We start from the raw sequence: 16,185 nt of genomic DNA, 5'->3' as shown, positions 1-16,185 counted from the left end.
CGGTAAAATGAGAACAAAAATAGGAATAAAATAAGCATAAAAATAAAGAATTTGCTACAATAAATTAGTTATGGCAGGGATTGTCATACTGTTTTTAATGTGCTGCGATTATGTTTGGTTATTCAATGATTAATCATTGCAAACGCAATGCAATGCAATTAACATTTTACATTATATTTATTTAATTGTTTGTTTGTTTATTTATTTATTGGTTGGTTGGTTGGTTTATTGATAGATTTTTATTTTATTTTTTTTATTAATAAATCCAACAATTACTACCGCTGACGTCACTGTAAGGCGCGATCCATTGCGATTTTACACTTGGTAAGTAGAACAGACATCAATATAGACGGGAACAATCCTTAAATTTGCGTAGTAATAATCGTTCAATCACGGTAAAATTTTGTGTTTAGAACCTTTAGAAGTGTCTCACGGCATTTCGTGATTTGGTCACGAAATTTAATCTATTTATTCGTGGCAGGAACACGTTTATTTCGTTATTTTCGTAATTCCAGCACGTTTTTTAAACTAATGTATTTCAATTGGATGGATCTTTCGTGCATATAGCACGATTTTTTCTGCCAGTCGGGCTGCAGTAGGGAAGCTAAACATTTATTCACAAGATCTTATCAAGACTGCAATATATAAGAATAAATAGGAATCGGCAACAATTAACGATCTATGCCAGCGCAAGTCAATATTTATCTGGTCATTTTCAACTGGTTTTTAATGTTAAAAGTCCCTCGCAGTCAACAGCTGTTTCCGGTGAGTTCTCAACTGCAGGATCAATAGCATTCAGCAGTGAGTTTAACAACGCTCAAATGTGGGTAAAATAACATTCAGAGAGGAGTTTTATTAAAACAGCGTTCAACTGCATGTAAGACAACCTTTTAGAGGTGAGTTTAACAACGCTCCACGGCGCGTGAGATTAAGTATTTTAAGCGTTTTCTGATCATGTATTGCTTATTAGACGTGATGCATGCTGGGTGTTAAATAATTTTTATCAAATGATCGTTGATGTTAATAAATATAGATCTAAATATACATTTTACTTGTGTTCGATTAATTAATAAGTTGTTTAATTATTAATTTGTTTATTTAAAGTCCTGTAATAACTGTGACGTCATCGAATGAGACGAAGGTCCATGGCTGTTTCAACTCGGAAGTTGAGATGAAGGTAATTCTTACATTTACAGAGCAAAAAAATTTTAATCGTAACAATAAGTTGTGTTTGGAACATTATAATGTATACGGTAGCAATCTTAGGATGGGAAATAATAGAAGTCATTAAAAATAACTTCGTTGCACCACATATGCAGTAGGCTAATAGCAAAATAGCTATAATTCATTCTGTCGCAAATAAGGTAACTAATCATGCAAGATTCAGGGAAATGCAAGATTTCAGTAGTGATATGTTACCTATATTACACTAGCTCGCAACTATTAAGCCAATTTTAGCCAACATGATCAGACGAAGAACAGTGTTGCCAGATTGGTTTGTTTTCCAGCCCAGTAATTATTTAAAATCCACACAAAATTATACAATAAACGGTCAGATATGATCTATAATTAAACAATACAACTTAATTCATAACAGCACCTATTGTGGCTCATCATGTTTTAATATGAAATAATTAAAGCCAATTTTAGCCAACACGATCAGTATACATTATACAAGTTTAACTGTTTAAAATCAATGTCATATAGATTTGAGCTTAATTTTCAATTTTCCCACACAGATGAAAAGAATACTGATGTAAAATGTATGTGCACACACACGCACACACTTACATTTTACGTCTGTGTCTGTCTTGTTAAACTGTACTTGTCAGTCTTTCTGTAGTGCTCTCTGTCTTGAGTGTTTCTATATGTTTGTGTTTCTGCTCATCACCATGTCCATCCATTCAGAACTCCAAGAACATCTCTTGATCTTGGATAAGTTGGTTGATGGTCAAGAACTAAAGGATGAGCTCCAAAGTCTTGATGACTTTCTTGGTGAACTGCAAGAAAGGCAGCAGCACCAATAAAGACACCTGAGCCGAGGGTGCATTGGAGAAAAAGAGACATTGATGGAAATATTGTCTATGCAAGGCCAAGGTCAAGCAGGAATCAACAAAAGAAAGGTAAGCATTGTTTATATTTTAAATATATATTTATATATATATATTCATATATTATATGTTATTTACATGTGAAACATAAACACACTGAATGTTATATTGCACACTGTAAACACAATCAAAGCTTCAAAACACAGTAAAAACAAGACATTTAAACAAAGAGCTTGCACCATTTCAGACTGGTAACTAGACTGTGCCGCTAGCCTTGGGACAAGTTGGAATTTTGTATGTATGTATACTTTATTGTATATTACAGATAAATGTTGCTTTGTGATGTTTTTATCCTCTAAAGCTGATCACATTCGGAACACTGATCCTCCCAATGCTCCTGACACTCATTGTGAGGTGGCCTTTGCTCCAGAGACTGTTGGTGTGTACTTCAATGTGTTTAAATTACAGAATATGACAGTGGGTTATAAGGTAAATACGTTTCTTTTCTTAAATTTGATAGAATGCTGGACCTTTTACACTCAAAGCCATTCCATGAAGTACAATTAAATGCTGTAAATATATGTACATAAAGGGAAATATAAAAGTATTGTTTTTGTATACTCTATACTATTTTAACAGTGTATTCACTGAACGATTTCTCAAGGAACGACGCATCACCTCCTGGAACCCCAAGAGATCCTCTTCAGGCTTCCTCAAACTGGAGCACACACAAATTCTCTTTTCAGAGAGGTGGAGGACAGAGAGACCCTGTCTGCTGAACACGGCTGTGGCACAAGAAAATGTGGCAGCACATCTGCCAGAGTGTGGGAGAAGCCCAAGCTGTTATCCAGTGTTGTGACTGACGACCTCGTCTCTTCTTCTGTGCTGTATGTGACGTCATCATGTCCTCCATAGCAGAGATGCCATGACTGCTGGATTCTTCCAGCCATTGCCTCCAACAACTGTTGTGGTGGATAAGGCTCTTTCCCATTGTGGTAAGTTTTGTGTATGTACATATTGTTGTATATACAACATATATCATTTTCAGAATAGTTAAACTACAGTAAAATGCTACTATTTCAATTGTACCTTTTTGTCTCATTGTTTGGTGTTGAATTTATGTGGATACTCCGTTTCACTCAGCATTTTAAGCATATCTCATGTACTTTTTCAGCAATGTGCTACACCACCATTACAATCTTATATTACTCAGTCAAAAAAAAATGATCTTAATTGTCCTCCACTGATGTTTTTCAATGCGGCTTGTACCTGTGAAAATGTCTGACAAAATCTGTGGTTGTTCACCAGAGTCATTAAGGGTCTGTCCAGGAAAGAGTTGCTGTGGTCACAATTAATGGTAAGAATCTGAAGAACTTTGTTTTGTTCTGTTATAGTAGAATCTTAAAAATCTTTTTATAATTGATTTCAACATTTTAGTAATGTATGAAGAGTAGAAAGTAATGTATAAATGGTAAAAAATACCTAAACAGAAATGGCTACTGGCCGGCAACCCTTCATTTTGCCACAATTTATGCAATAGATATCTTGTTTTCATTTGAAGAAATGAAGATGGCGGCACCAGGACTGTCCTTTCAAGCATTTTTAAGAATGCTGGATCAGCGAACTGTCTGCTTTGGTTGTGTGAGTATTTATCCTACAGTATTGATAATATATTAAAATTGTAGGTTGAAATGCTGCTTGGTGCTAATGTATTTATTGCACATTATTAGCTGTTGATTTCCTTATTTTTAATAGACTGGCAAGATCTCAGCAGACAGTTTTCAGAAACGTTTTTTGGCTTTGCGATTCAAGGTGGACAATATATTCAAGTAAGAGACTTCATTTGCATGCACCGCAGATATGCTTGTTGTTTCAGTAGATGGAAACCACAAGTAATATAGTTTAAAGAATGCTGTTAGGTACTCCAAACTTTTTAACAGTGTTTGTATTAAGAAGTAAATAGTAACACTTTACAATTATGTTGTATTAGTAAACATTAGTAAATGCATTAACTAACATAAACAAACAATTAACAGTATCGTTTTTCATCATGTATTAATTGTTAATAAAAATTATTGTTAATGTTAGTTTATGTCAGTACAGTTATTAATGTTTGTTCATGGTGCATTAATTCATGTTAACAGTTACCTTTAATTTTATAAATGTATTGTAAATGCAGATATTAACATGAACAAAGATTAATAAATGCTGTAGAAGGATTGTTCATTGTTAGTTCATGTTAGCTAATGCATTAACTAATTGTTAACAAATACAATCTTACTGTATATAGTTACCTTACTTAGCTTTTTAATGAGCATCAAGTAAACCTAGACAATAAGTTATCATAAATTGTTTTGCCCCTTTTTTTTTAGATCTGAGGAACCGGACATCTTTGAAGGCATCTTCATAGCTAAGGATGAGGATATTACCAAACTTGTAAAATTGTAGATGATAATTACACTATAGGACTACAATATCCTCTTATTGAATAGTTTGTGTAGGAAAGTCTTATTTTCACCATTTTCCATATTGTAGGTCAGTGGAAGAGGTGTTTGTGGAGGGGAGTGGTCAGCAGCCAGAGAGACCTCCCAAAAACTGCAAGCAAGATAGACGAGGAGGGATTGGAGTTGTGGTATGTTGGCACGGAGTGCTGCTCTGTGCTTTAAATATGTACAGGGTGGAGATTTTTGCCCATCCCCTATACCTGCAAGAAAAGATTGCCAGAAGACATATGACTTTTTTATGGATGTAACCTGCAAATATTGGCCCTACCTTCAAAGAGTTGCAAAAAACTGTTCAGAGCTCCAGCACTTTTTGAAAGGAACACACAGACTTTTTGGGATTTTAGCTTATTCACTGTATCCCCCAGAGTTAGATAAGTCCATACATACCCTTTTCATTTCTGTGCATGCTGTAACTCTGTCTGATGCACCCACCGCTAGCTTAGCTTAGCACAAAGACTGGAAGGAAATGGCTCCAGCTAGCATACTGCTCCCAATAAGTGACAAAATATCGCCAACGTTTTCCTATTTATATGTTGTGATATGTATAGTTACAGCGTGTACAAATAACAAGGTCATATGAGACACAGCGTTCTTTTAACCATATTCATACTGGGAACTATATTCTCAGAAGACGAAGCACTGCTACTTGGGCAGAGTGATTAGCTCAATCTGACTTTACATTCACACAGGGCGTAAGCGTTAACGCTTACCATTCACTTTTAATGGGTGACGATGCTCGCTGTAGAAGTTGAACATTTCTCAACTTTTCAAGCGGCAAAGTGTGCGTCAGCCAATCAGATTGTCTTATGCAAATATCCTAGGCAGAGCCAGCCAATTAAGTTTATGGTAGACCGGAGCATGTGTTGCGGCCACGGTGATTGTCTTGGCCACGTTTCAAACAAGCTTTTCGTCAAGTGTTAACGCTTCTGTCTCGTGTGAATGTATGGTGAGCGAACTCGCTGCTCCTCACCATGGGGCTTCTCAGGTGCTGCGAGCAATCACACCCCCCAAGTTCCTTTAACATGAAGCCATTCCTTTAACATGAAGTATTTCATGCCAAAGCCCATGATTTTAAATGTGAGGTAAGAAAACGTTGCTATGCAATAGAAAACTAATTGAACATCGGCAAACATCTGGATCTTTTTATTTATTTTAACCAGGTGAAATGGAGTATGGCATATCAGGATGGTTGTGGATTAACACTAGGAGAGGAGGTGGAACAGTGCAATGCCCTCCTCTCTAGGATTCCAGTGACCACAAAACACATTTCAAAAGCAGGTAAAACAACTGCACTAGCAGGTGTAATACTCCACTAGTTATATAATAAATAGCGGGAATATGTTGACATCATATTTTCTGTTTGCAGGACGCGCAGACATGCTGACTCTCATGGCCATGCACTGACATCAGCAAACGTTTAACAATTCAGCCATCTCAAATACTCGCCGATATCAGAAGGTAATGACGTCAGTAGAGTTTGTTTTAGATGTTTTAAATTGTGTGTTAGCAGTGTTTGAAGCTGTGCATTAAACATTTGTTTTTTGCTATCTGTGATTGTCTAATTGATGACAAACAATGACTCTTCTGACCAGCAAACATTTTGTTGTCTTATAGGGGCAGCCCTAATAAATATACTGTACACAACAATGATGTCTGTTTATTAAGTTTCTGATTAAAGTTATTGTGTTCCTCTTTTAAGATTCGCCAAGCAAGAGACTGTTACCTACAAGTTTTGTCGGGAGCCGAGAACATCAACTTCTTGTATAGAAGTTGATGAGTACGACAGTGACTTTGACATTTCTGGTGATGGTCTGTAATCCACAAGACTGTGATACCTTCCATTATTCTGGACAAAGATTTCTAACTGTCAATATAAAGCAATTAATAAAATCTACTTTTCATAACCTTATGTAGCCTCTTTATTCACATAATAGACATGTACTGTATACATGTACAATATGCTTCTACAACTAGTCAGTGGTGGAAATTAAGTGCAACAATTAAAGTGAGCGGGGCACAAACAAACATGGGATTGATTGTAACACAGTTACATATTTTTATACAGGGCCAGACAATCTGTGCTTCTGGTCTTTTTCTAACAGAACATGAATTTGTTTAATATATTGAACAAAGAGTGTTTTGGAGGCATGGAAGTAAGTGTTTTATGGTTTTTCAATTTCTGAGTTGGGTGTGTAAGTCACCAAATCCAACCTTATATTATTTGAATCACTAAAACATTTTAGCAACTCCTAGTAACTGATAGCTGGGATTGAAAACATTTTTACACAGCGGGGTTAGTTGTAACAAAGTCAGGTATACAATGATAATTAAATGAAAACAATGTAAATACTATTAATCAAAGTGATAACTGTTAATACAATATCAGGGGAAATAACTCACAATTATAATTTTTGTCTTAATTGTGCGGCCCTTTTAAAAAAAATCTATTTGCATTGATGCATAATACAATTATGGTTAGATGAAGGATCATGGATGGATAGATATCCACACATTCATCTATTATAGGCATATATATAAACAACATCCACCTTTAGTATATAGACAGAATTGTATTTTATTATTTGTTTAAACTATTTTTAGCAGGTGTTACATCAAACCCTCTGTTTGATAAAATAAACACCACCTATGGGGTAACAAGAGATGTGTGTGTTAAATGTGCAAAGAAATGATTAATCTAACTTTTAATATCTTTTAAATGATAAAGCCAAAAGTGCTTGGATGTCCCCAACTCTCAACCACTGTATTACATTAGAGATATTAGGTATTTCTTCTCATCCGACTTTCTATTAATATTCCACTGCCATTAAGATTGGGAAAAACTTCACATGCGAAAGCTTATAAAATATTGATATAAACAAAATGCCTCGGAAGAAACTATTTGATTGGGAGAAATAAAGGAATTGACTAATTTGCTGATAATTTAAGTCATCTGCATGCAAAGTCATGTTCAAACATTTATTTTTTTTATAAATAAATATTTATAAAAAAAATTTCAACTGTTCACAGCTTTTATCAAGGTATATATTTTTGGGTTGTGTGTTTGGGTTGAACTGTAGTGTGCTGTATAAAAATTTCATCCTGAAAATCATTATGATATGGACTCATTATTTTCAAAATTAGAATTAAATTTGCTTTCTGTGTTATTTATTAAATGTATCTTTGTCACATGATGTTACAACAATTCCTATGTTAATGACATTATCAGCAAAAGTTAACACAATCAAGATATGAATTTGGAAAATGTGGGAAATAAAAATATTGTTCAGATAAAAATGTTACTCAGCACAGATTGTTATCCATGATGAAGAGGGTAGATCTGTGTAGGTTTTACTATCCTCCCTCTCCCAGGGGCCCAGTAACAGCCCATGGAAATGTAAAAATAATGCAAATTTCAAATGGCTGTAAAGCAAAGTCTGATTAGTTTATTAAAGAGAAAAGTTGTTAGGACAACTTTTTTTGATATGTTTACTAAATAATGTTGAACAGAGATTCCTGACATGCACGGAAAGCTGTTAAAAAAGCATTTTAAAAAGTAATCACAATAAAATACCAAATTTCATTCTAACTCTTAAATATGCCATAGGGGTTTGTATGATGAACACATTTACATGCCATTTTGTTCATTAAAGATTGTATTTATTTAGTTTCATTACTAAACGTGTTTAAACTACATTGCCCATAAGCCATTGTCATTCTATCGATGGGACGGGGAAACATGGCGCTGTTAATTGTAGTTCATAGAAGGGTGTAGTACACTATAGGGTTAGGGTTGGGATCTCGATAAACGGGTAATCTCTTTTAACATAGCAATACCTAACAACAACTGACAGTATAACTAACGTCATAACCACAGCAAAACAAAGTTTGCAAAACGGATCACTTATTAATTTTGAATTATAGTTAGTCCAATCACAGCGTGTACTGCTAACGCCAATGAAACGTCACACATGTCTATATATGGTAATCACGTGCACGTCCTTCCTGGATGTAATGATCAGCACGGCTGTAAATCACTGTAGGTACGATTATGAATGTGTATATTTATTATACACGCACAAACACACACAACAAAAAGTTTTCTCAGTAATCTAAGCAAATAATTGGTTTCATTGATATAAAATTGAAGGTAAATAATATGATATAATTGTTGCAGATCTATATACTGTATATGAAATAAATAATACAATATTTCAAAATGTTTCACGTTTGTTTAGAAAATAAAATTAAGTTATTGTAGCATGCAGGCTGATATAAAAAAGATGCTTTTTGTATAGCCAAATATAAAATATGTTTGAATATGACTAAATTTTATTATTTTACTCTGAATAAATGTAAGTAAATAACAAATTTTTAATAACAATTATAAATGTTAAAGTTACTCTTATCTAATATTGTAATTGGACATTTCAATCAGGACTACAAATTTAAGGGGGATTTAAATAGCTAAATAGTTTTTGTGGTACTTATTCCTGGCTGGCATATCATAGTTCAAGTAGACTTACCTGTACTAAAACTGCACTCCAAAACTCTTTAAATATAAAGCCTTTGGGAATTTCATTATGACAAACAGCACTAACTCTCTACCTTATGATCTTGCATGGGACACCTCTTGTCTGCTGTGTAGTTCATGACAAATACAGAGTTTTTAAAATACAAAATTCAAAACATAAAAACAAAAAACACTAAAAGAGACTGGGTACTGTGCAAAAACTTTAATAAAGAACAGCAAGCAAAGACAATCAAAAAGAATTGAAAGGTGCTTGATAATAAAAAGGTGTAGGCCGTCATGCTGAAAGCTGGTTGGGATGTGGGACTTGTGTTGGAATTCGCTGGCAGTCTCCCATGTGTCATCCCAGGTTTTGCCACTGTAATATCAAAGTGCAGATAATGTCATAAGAACACATAGTACAAATGTGAGGTACTTGTACTTAACTGGCAGATTTTTCTCCACATTTTCTGGTGTCTGTTGTTAAAGTAGTAGTTACTTTTAATTAAAATATCCATACAGTTCTTTTATATTGAAAGCCATCACTGCTGAAAAAAAAACAGCATAGACAAGCATCATTTCCATGCTGGTCTATGCTGGTGGTCACCAGCAAACCAGCACCAAAACAAAACATATGTGGGTCTTGCTGGGATGCACCTCCAAATGTAGTGATGACTCCAAAAATGTGGTTGATAACTGAATTATTAAGTTGTCATTAGTGAGTTAAGGATATTATCCTATTTGTTAAGGTAACTAAGCTATTTTATATAAGTGGAGTAAGTTAAACAATTACTGCATGTTTTCATGTGTTCCAGATCTGGCAGTTCGGGATAGTGTCTGCATTTTGATCCTATTAATCACTCCTACTATTGTAATGCATTGGGTGGATGTCCTGCTAGGTTAATAAATAACAAAATGTATGATCAGAATAAATTGTAGTCAGCTGAGGCTTGGACCTGAAAAATGTTATTCCTTACGTCACAAGTTAACAAGCGAAGTACATTTTCATGAATGGAAACTGAAATTTAAAGCAACAAACAAAAATCTCTGATATTCCATGACTGACTTTCAATGTCTGTAAAAGACTTATAAAATTCCATAATATTCCAGAAATTCCATGAACCGTGAGAACCCTGAGTGTATCCACTTCAATCACAAATTCCAAGATGTTAAAAGAATATTCTAAATAGATATAAGGTAGATCAATCTCTCATTTATCTACAAAATTCTGGAATAGTCTTTCAAGCATTCCACATTCCACACTAATCTGCATTGCAATGGAATAAACGTAACAAGATAATAAAACATAACTTACCACACAGAGCACGGTCACCAGTGAACTTCCAATTCAGCTTTCCCCTACACACACACACACACACACACACACACACACACACACACACACACACACACACACACACACACACACACACACACACACACACACACACACACACACACACACAGATTATTTTAACTCTTTAAGCAATTACTGGACATTATCTTTGAAAGGTCAGAATCAGTCACTGAGACAAGCAGCACTCAGCTTAATAAATAATATTTTACCTTATTTATCAATTCCCCAGTTATTTTATCGACAACCTGAAATGATGAAGAGAAAAAGTACATTTTAATAAGACATGAATGCCATGCTTTGTAACAATCACATGAGTCCCTATTTATGTCAAGTGATATACAGTTCTTTCCAGTAGTGTCAAATGAATTTGTGCTTGTTTTTGTCAATCAACCAAAATGTATTGGGTTGGTATTCCCAAAGACCTCTTAGCTTAAGTCAGGAATTTATATTGACCACAGCCCTTGGACAATGGCCTCTAAAACACTGTGAACTGGCTAACAATTACCTGGTTAGGTAAATGAATTCAATATACATGAAGATAGATTTGACTAGGAGCAAATTGTGGAGTAAGATGTAATAGGAAAAAAGTTACCCTTTATTCCAGGGTTCCCAAAATCTTACCCTGGAGGGCCGGAGCACTACAGAGTTTAGGTCCAGCCCTAATAAATTTTACCCACCTGTGATTTTCTAGTGATCATGAAGACCTTGATCAGGTGTGTTTGATCAGGGTTGGAGCTTAACTCTGCAGTGCTCCGGCCCTCCAGGGTTAGATTTGGGGAACCCTTTATGGTATAGTTTGAAAAGGCAAAGACGTGATAGTGAGCATGTCAGAGGAGGTGGGAAAGAAAGTGGAGGAAAATAGTTGTAAAAGTAATAGGAGCAAGAGAGGTTGGAGAGAGTCTAGAGGACAGAGGAACAAGATTTAATGCAAATACAGCCTCAGACTCCTTGTTGAGATTCTCCGGCCGTTCCATGACGATGCTCTCTGGCAGCTCCACGGCGAGGCTCTCCGGCAGGTCCTTTTTATCCCGTTTCCCAGTAAATACAATTGACTTGTATCCGACAGCCTCAAGTTTCCGCACCTGAAATGAAAAAGTAAATGAGCTGTAACCATAAAAGATTCTTTTATAAAACATATGACTTTTGAACTGTAACCTTATTTTCGAAGTTGTTTTTGAACAATTATTGTGTTTATTGTTCACTAGCACTATGAAAGGTTTTACTGGATGGATGTGTGGATAAAGATCATGAGTGCACGTGTGCCACATACATACACAACATATTATGTTTTGTAGAGATTTACTGTGTTTGTATCAGCTTTTATGGCAACCCCTAACTGTAAAAATTATACCGGTCTTCCTGAATTTCATAATAAACATTAAAAAGACAGTCAAAACAGCACACTCGTGTCCCTTGCAATACGATACCATAAAGATGGCGGCACAAACATTTACATCAAAAATAAGGTGGATACAATCAATGGTTAATTCCAGACTCATTCTCCCATTGACATTATAACTTTCTTAATACTTGACAGCGAACACAACTTATTGATACTCTTCAACACAATTTAGCTAAATATGGATTCTTCCATGTATGAAATAAGCCTATGTTTGTAAAAGCCAGACCATATTGGTTAGGGATGCACCGATACCAATACTGGTATCGGCCTCAATACCACATTTTCTAAAGTACTCGTTAAAAGTCCCCCCATACCATGGATCGATACCACGGTCTGAGAAATGTCTATGTTTGAGCAGCGTGTAAGGGGTTAATGCCTCTTGTGTTGTCCAAAGAGGCAGAGTTTACAACAAACTGTAAAACTAGTCCCTTGTTTTTTTTGTTAAAGTACATGACTAAAGCTGTTACCTGTAAATTTAAATCATGTTTTTTATTATTATTATTATTAAGTACTCGGTATCGGTATCAGCAAGTACTAAAATGCAAATACTCGTACTCATATTCCTAAAAAGTGGTATCGGTGCATCCCTAGTGCTAGTCTTATATTATGTGAAAAACATGCGCACTTCATTTGAAATATGAACACTTTCACTTACTGCAATACAGGCAGAATTAATTATACGCCCAGCATTTCTGCTTTTAAGGACAGATTTCCCCCACTGGCTATCCAGTGACCTGACTTTTTTTGGTGGACAAGCTTGCAAAGCAGACATGGAAAGTTTTCCTGCTTACCAGATATGGGCCTTGTCATGACTAAATATGCACAAATACAAACAGATAGACAAAGATGACCAGACAAAACAAATACAAAGGTAAACATACTAAAAGGACCTGATGAGAGAGAAAAAAACTTTTTAGATTAATACATATTACATTTTCACCAGTATTCTTCATCAGTCTGGTAAAACGGGAAGTTTTGCACCCATTTGGTTGGTTTTGGGTTGTAGGCTACTATGTGCAATAAAAAGGGTTTGGGCAGGTGGAATTTTTAAATTATTAGGGAGAGGACAGAAATGGAAAATAATTTTACAGTTGCAATGTAAATTGTAGGCTCCTATGTAATCTCTGAAAGAGCAATTAAATTATTCATAATTTCATATTAAAACATGATTCCCAATTGGTGCTGTTATGAATTAAGTTGTATTGTTTTATTATAGATCATATCTGACCGTTTATTGTATAATTTTGTGTGGATTTTAAATAATTACTGGGCTGGAAAACAAACCAATCTGGCAACACTGTTCTTCGTCTGATTATGTTGACTAAAATTGGCTTAATAGTTGCGAGCTAGTGTAATATAGGTAACATATCACTACTGAAATCTTGCATTTCCCTGAATCTTGCATGATTAGTTACCTTATTTGCGACAGAATGAATTATAGCTATTTTGCTATTAGCCTACTGCATGTGCAACGAAGTTATTTTTAATGACTTCTATTATTTACCATCCTAAGATTGCTACCGTATACATTATAATGTTCCAAACACAACTTATTGTTACGATTAAAATTTTTTTGCTCTGTAAATGTAAGAATTACCTTCATCTCAACTTCCGAGTTGAAACAGCCATGGACCTTCGTCTCATTCGATGACGTCACAGTTATTACAGGACTTTAAATAAACAAATTAATAGTTAAACAACTTATTAATTAATCGAACACAAGTAAAATGTATATTTAGATCTATATTTATTAACATAAACGATCATTTGATAAAAATTATTTAACACCCAGCATGCATCACGTCTAATAAGCAATACATGATCAGAAAACGCTTAAAATACTTAATCTCACGCGCTGTGGAGCGTTGTTAAACTCACCTCTAAAAGGTTGTCTTACATGCAGTTGAACGCTGTTTTAATAAAACTCCTCTCTGAATGTTATTTTACCCACATTTGAGCGTTGTTAAACTCACTGCTGAATGCTGTTGATCCTGCAGTTGAGAACTCACCGGAAACAGCTGTTGACTGCGAGGGACTTTTAACATTAAAAAACAGTTGAAAATGACCAGATAAATATTGACTTGCGCTGGCATAGATCGTTAATTGTTGCCGATTCCTATTTATTCTTATATATTGCAGTCTTGATAAGATCTTGTGAATAAATGTTTAGCTTCCCTACTGCAGCCCGACTGGCAGAAAAAATCGTGCTATATGCACGAAAGATCCATCCAATTGAAATACATTAGTTTAAAAAACGTGCTGGAATTACGAAAATAACGAAATAAACGTGTTCCTGACACGAATAAATAGATTAAATTTCGTGACCAAATCACGAAATGCCGTGAGACTGGGTTGTATGACGTTAAAAAGTGGACAAAAGTCTGAAAGCGTGTGAATCCAGCGCGCATGCAAATTACAGCAGCACGAGCACAGTGACAAAGCTTGCACGTAAAATAGAAACCTGCAGAAATCGCAAATCCCACAGTCGAACACAAAAACCAAGACTGTGCGCGTAAATCAACACTTGCGACAGTGGCGGATGCAGAACGTGACATATGGGTGGGCATGGATTAAGTCCGGGTGGGCCTGAATCTATGGGTGTCACTTTTGAATAAGAAACTATAACAAGTCTATAAAATTCGTCAAAACTTCAGAACACTAATTTAAACAGCATACACACACCCGAACTGCACGTCACATTTTTGACATTATTGATACTTTAAATTTAGTTTTAAATTAAGCCTTTTTGGTAAAAAAAATATTGGGCTCTCATAGCCTACAAAAAAGAACCTGCACACATGTGACAGGAAATATAAATGAACCCAAAAAACCATATACTTTTTTAAATAACCTATTAAAGTGTTTAAATAAATACGGCTACTAAATGCTTAAAATGAAGCTTCTAACATCATATTCTCTTCATGCAAATCACTAAAAATATATTTTCGTTCTCACATATTTAAGTTAACTTACTAAATAAAGAAAGAAAAAGGGAATTGCTAGAATAATGTTAGACTCTGATGTTAAACGAAATGACAAATAAATAAACATTTAATATACTTTTTGATGAGAAAAAGAGCAAGCCTACTCGTGAAGAGCGGAGCCGAGGAGCGCGCATATCAGACGTGAACGAAAGGAATAATGGATTTAATGCTTTCACTTTATTTCCTGACAGTTTCACTTGTGAGGATAGTAATGGCTAACAAGATTACGCCGAATTACATACAACATAATTACCTAACTAAATCTGAGAGAATGCAAACACATTACAATATTTTTTCCTCCGCCCGACGGCCAAGGCGCATCATTTTTTTTAGCCCGACAGGAATTCGCCATAATGGACGTCGGGCAAGCGATTTTGCGAGGTTTGTTTTGTAGAAAGACTTTCTTTAAAGTGAATTTCGTTTTGTATAAATTGTATCTTAATATTAATCAATGTTTGATCAAACAATTGCCTCGATTTAATAAATAAGAAGCAAACCAAGAACGTCTGTGGTGTGGATTGAAGTGAACCCACTATATTTCCGCAGCCTACGTCTTTCTGCTTTAATGCATTTCTTAAATTAATGTCTCAATTACACAGTAGGCTTATAGGTTGTTATGATAGGCTATTTGTTGCTTAAAAGCAATAGGCTATATTGTATAAAGTGTAGCAATAAACGTGGCGTGACTTATAGTGCTGCTATATCGCTATATCAAACAACATCACTATGATCAGATGTTTTCTTTCTATTTTTTACCCCGCTGTCATATTTGTTGTGTGTTTATGTTATTGAGAGGAAAGCGCGCAGCACATATTTATAACGTGTTGTTATTCAAAATACGTTTTCTACTTGCTTGCAAAAAAAGTTCTCAAAGTGATCATGGCTGAAAGCTGCTTGGGAATATTTCATTATAACGCAACATTCAACTGCTTTAATAGTTTTTAAATAGTTATCAGGCTTACTTATAATTTTACTGTTTTTAACATAACATGCAATAGATAAATTACACCACATAAAGTAGTATACACGTCTAACTATACAGAGTAGTATTTTTTACATTTCTGATTGGGCGGGCCAGCTGTCAATCTGGGCGGGCCCAGGCCCACCCAGGCCCGCCCATAGCTCCGCGCCTGACTTGCGAGGGGAATAACAAACCCCTCGAGTACAAATAGTTTGCTCCCGCGCAGCCGATCTGCTCGCGTGAGCTGCGATTCTACACGCGCGAGAATATGATTCTACACACGCGCAAGTCAGTTTTAGTTTATCACTCAGGGCGCGGGGCACCACGACTTTGTGACATCAAATCCCATTGGCCCCTGCTACTACTGTTGTGATTGGCTGTTGCTGCCGCCTCAAGTGTTTTAAATCTTTTTTACAGTA

At 35.3% G+C, this 16,185-nt stretch overlaps 1 long non-coding RNA gene across 5 annotated transcripts; it reads right to left on the bottom strand.

Moving 5' to 3' along the window:
- Positions 1–9,273: 9,273 nt before the first annotated feature.
- Positions 9,274–14,173, bottom strand: LOC129430032 (uncharacterized). 5 transcript variants are annotated; one of them, XR_012368677.1, is made up of 6 exons: positions 13,831–14,173; positions 13,419–13,491; positions 11,355–12,633; positions 10,629–10,664; positions 10,378–10,421; positions 9,274–9,441 (listed from the first exon to the last, which is right to left on the bottom strand). It is a non-coding gene; the product is annotated as an uncharacterized lncRNA (long non-coding RNA). The 5 variants fall into 5 exon arrangements; XR_012368675.1 differs by having other exon boundaries at positions 11,355–11,501; positions 13,831–14,151; XR_012368676.1 differs by lacking the exon at positions 13,831–14,173 and adding an exon at positions 13,700–13,823.
- Positions 14,174–16,185: the final 2,012 nt, after the last annotated feature.

Source organism: Misgurnus anguillicaudatus, unplaced genomic scaffold (genome assembly GCF_027580225.2).
Source record: "Misgurnus anguillicaudatus unplaced genomic scaffold, ASM2758022v2 HiC_scaffold_33, whole genome shotgun sequence".
Lineage (NCBI taxonomy): Eukaryota > Metazoa > Chordata > Actinopteri > Cypriniformes > Cobitidae > Misgurnus > Misgurnus anguillicaudatus.
The sequence above is the reverse complement of the archived record's forward strand: the minus strand, read 5'-3'. Positions and strand labels throughout refer to the sequence as shown.